Below are 4,116 nucleotides of genomic sequence, written 5' to 3' on the forward strand. Positions count from 1 at the left end.
CAGGGCCGAGATCCACGCCCGCCTTCCCAGCGTGGGATCCCTGCTGCTGGTCCCCCCAAAGCCAGCCAAGCGGCTCTGTTGACCCGGTCCCACCGTGCCTTGGTCCATGTGCCGTGTGATCTGCTCCCCACTGGGAGCCGGTGGCATTTCACGCCTGCTCAGTGCTGCCTCAGATGCCTATGGCAACTTCGGCAACGTGTAGGGCAGTGGAGAATTGGGCCCTTTCACCCCCAATGCCTCGTGTCGGTGATGGGTGACCCCCAAGATGCTCGGCATGTGGTGTTCACCTGGGCTAATTCGGTCCTTCAGTTCCCCACAATCCCTCCTGTCCCAGCCCCACCCCGGGCCTGCTGGAACAATTTGGATAGTGGGGGTACTGAGAGGTATTTCATCAAACTGTAAATCCTGCATATGATGGAACCACTTCAAGCCAGGGGGTGCGGCAGCACCCCTACTTCCAGCACCTATGCCCCACCTTGGACTGTCCCTCCACCCCGACCTTCTTTCTCGCCCTCCTGCCCCCACCCCGACTTTGAACAGATATTTCCACACTTCCCAGCTCCAACCTGTCAGGATGGACTTGTCTTTCCTGGATTTACAGATTCTAAAGCCAGATGGAATCACCAGGTCTTTAAGGCCAGAAGGGCCCATTAGCCTATCTAGTCAGACTCTTGTGTAGTACAGGCCATTTCATTTCCCCCAGATACCCCTCTATTAATCCCAAAGACTCTAATGATACCAAAGCGTTTCAGGCCTTTTGGAAACTAAACTGCACACCACTGGCGGAGAATGGGAGCCACTAATCAATAAAGCAGGGGAACTGGGCCTCAGAATGCCTGGCTTCTATGCCCAGATCTGCCACCAACTCGGTCTTGTGCCTCAGTTTACCCATCCATGAAATGAGGATATTGTCTAGCTCTCTGAGGGGCTAGGAGAGTTAATGAATGTTTGCCCCTGGCATGGAAGAGCAAAGTGCTATCATTAATATTATTATACTAGCCAATTGTATCATATAACATGGGGCATGTGACATTTGTGGTTATTTTGCAGGCCAAATGTATGTACATATCACAGGTCCAGACGTTCACTGAGCATTCTAGGAGTCTGCTAGGGCCTAATTTTTAAGCCCGAACCAGACCCAAGTCCACCTGACCCAAGCAGCTCAAGTTGTTTTCTGACTTGACTCATCCCCCTGAACCTGAGTCAGCGCTGCCACCTCCTTCGGGCTTACATTGGACATGTCTCCTCCTGTCCATGGGGTTGGCACCACGGCGGTTGCATTCACCCAGTGGCGTGTGCCCCAGTCCTGCCATCCACCGCCCCTGGCTGCGCTGCATGCTGTGCATGCTGCAGAGTGAGTGACTCATATCGCAGCACACATAGCAGCAGGGTGAGGCCGATCCACGGGCCAGCAGGAGGAGAGCCAAGCCCGAGAGAATCACCTCAATTTCCTGACCTGACTCTGATGCCTGTTGTCGTGTTTGGGTCAGGTTGCAGGGCTCTCATGTGTCCGTGTGTTCTGGCAGCTCTGCCTTCCCCACGACTCCACATTACAGGTCTCCCACAAAATCAGACACCCCCCACGGTGCTCTGCACTGTACATACATGATTATTTATCCTTGCTATTGCCACAGAGCTTCAGAACTCCAGTGATGCTCCAGGACCCCTGTGGCACTCGATGACATACAGACACAGAACAGAAAAATGGCCCCTGCCCCAAAGACCTTCAAATCTAAGTATAAGACACAACAGGTGGAGACAGACAGGAAAGGAAACAATGAGACAGTATGGGACAGCATGGTCAACAAAGGTCTCTGCATGTCAGCTGCCTAACTGTCGCCAAGTTTTTTGTCTGCATCCTGGCAAAGGAGAGTTTTCAATACATGGAGTAAGAGACAGTCTGTGCCCTTGTCTAAATAGCCAGGATGGAAATGGAGAGGGGAAGTGACTAGATCACTTAGCAAAGCAGTGGCAGAGCCAAGACTATATCCAAGGTCTCCTGATTCCCAGCCCAGTGCCACACACACACACACACAAACTCTCTCTCTCTCTCTCTCTCTCTTTAACACAGAGAGAGAGAATCATGCTCAGGAAGGTTGTGCAAAGCAAGCCAACTTCCTTCCTGGTCAGCAAATGCCCATGACCGTTGGTCATGTGAGTTGGCTCGAACACCAGTGCTATTTTCTGATGAGCAGTGAGTTGGGTAGTTGCAGGGCCGCTAGCTCTCATGATATTATCACAAAGTCTCATGATATTTGGTGTTTTACTTAAAGCCCCAACTCCTGGAGGGAAGTAATTAGGAGAAAATCTTTTTCTTAAAGCAAGCTCTAAGCCCTCACAGCTGCAGAGAAGATCTTGAAAGTGTGACCCCCAAAGGCACAAAATCCAGAAGGTGACTACAAAGCACCACTAATTTTTTTTTTTAATCTCACGGTTTTGAAGCCAATCTTGTGATTTTTGGGGGAGAGGGGGAGTGATCATAATTTTTGCTTGGTGCTGGCAACACTGAATTCTGGGATGTATTAGCAGGAGTGTTGTAAGAAAGACATGAGAAGTAATTCTTCTGCTCTACTCCGCTCTGATTAGGCCTCAACTGGAGTACTGTGTCCAATTCGGGGCACCACATTTCAGGAAAGATGTGGGCAAATTGGAGAAAGTCCAAAGAAGAGCAACAAAAATGATTAAAGGTCTAGAAAACATGAGCTATGAGGGAAGATTGAAAAAATTGGGTTTGTTTAGTGTGGAGAAGAGAAGACTGAGGGGACAGGATAACAATTTTGAAGTACATAAAAGGTTATTACAAGGAGGAGGGAGAAGAATTGTTCTCCTTACCTCTGAGGACAGGACAAGCAGCAATGGGCTTAAATTGCAGCAAGAGCAGTTTAGGTTGGCCATTAGGAAAAATTTCCTAACTGTCAGGGTGGTTAAGCACTAGAATAAATTGCCTAGGGAGGTTGTGGAATCTCTGTCACTGGAGATTTTTAAGAACAGGTAAAACAAACACCGGTCAGGGATGGTCTAGATAATACTCAGTCCTGCCACGAGTGCAGGGAACTGGACTAGATGACCTCTCACGGTCCCTTCCAGTCCTATGATTCTATGACTGCTGTGGAAGGAGCTTATGAATATATGCAATTGATTGTGTTTGGTAGGAAGGACTATCTAGTGGATACAGTACAGAATGTGGATTCAGGAGACCTGGGTTGAGTTCGTGGCTCTGCCACCGACTCCTTGTGTGACCCTGGGCAAGTTGCTTAATCTGTTCAGTGCCCTTTCCTGTACTAAAATGGGGATAAAACTCCCCTTATGTCACAGGGGAGTGGCGTGAGGATAAAAAGCTACCAGTGATCATGAAGTCAATCAGGTTAAGGAGAGCACCTGGATAGGCAGAATAGAAGCTTCTTGCATCTCTTCTGGTATGGAAGTAGATCCAGCGCAAAGCATTAAGGCTGAAGGAAGATGAGCAGCACCGGGCAGGTTGTGGCATGATCATGGGCATGCCTAACACTTCAAAGCTATTGCACAACATCCCTCCCCCTTCACACACCACTCTCCCCCCTCCCCCGGCCATTTCCTGCTAATGTGGTGTGGTTTAAGGGGGTGAGAACACTTCTGGGAGAGGATGAGTCTCTGGGACCCCCTTGCAATGCAAAAGTCAGGCAGTCAGTAGCATGGGAGATGGCAAAGACCTATCTTGCCAAGCCCTCACCACCTCAGTCAGCACGGGAGGGTTCTCGTTGGCTGCCCGCGGTCCCCTTTTCGGCCTAGCGTGGAGACGGAAATGACTGCACAAGGGGTGGGGCAACCATGAACGGTCCTAGGAGCCTTTCAGTGGCAATTCCAATGGTAATACCGCACAGCCTGGTCTACGATGGCCACCTGGCCCTGCTGTAATTGAAATCGATCTGGTCACAGCAGTGCAATAAAGAGGAAGAGAAGCTGTTGCCAAAGCAGGGGAAAAGGCAGGTGGGTGAGGGGATGGTGCTGCCCTCCCAAGCCAAGGAGGGGAGGGTGATCTGGGAGAAGGATGCAGCTCCTGGAAGCCAGAGAGGGGAGTTGTGGGGAGGTTGGGTGGGTGTAGGGCTTCTCCAAGCCAGGCAGGCAAGGTAGTGGGAG

The sequence above is a fragment of the Gopherus flavomarginatus genome, chromosome 20 (genome assembly GCF_025201925.1).
Source record: "Gopherus flavomarginatus isolate rGopFla2 chromosome 20, rGopFla2.mat.asm, whole genome shotgun sequence".
In the NCBI taxonomy this organism is placed as follows: domain Eukaryota; kingdom Metazoa; phylum Chordata; order Testudines; family Testudinidae; genus Gopherus; species Gopherus flavomarginatus.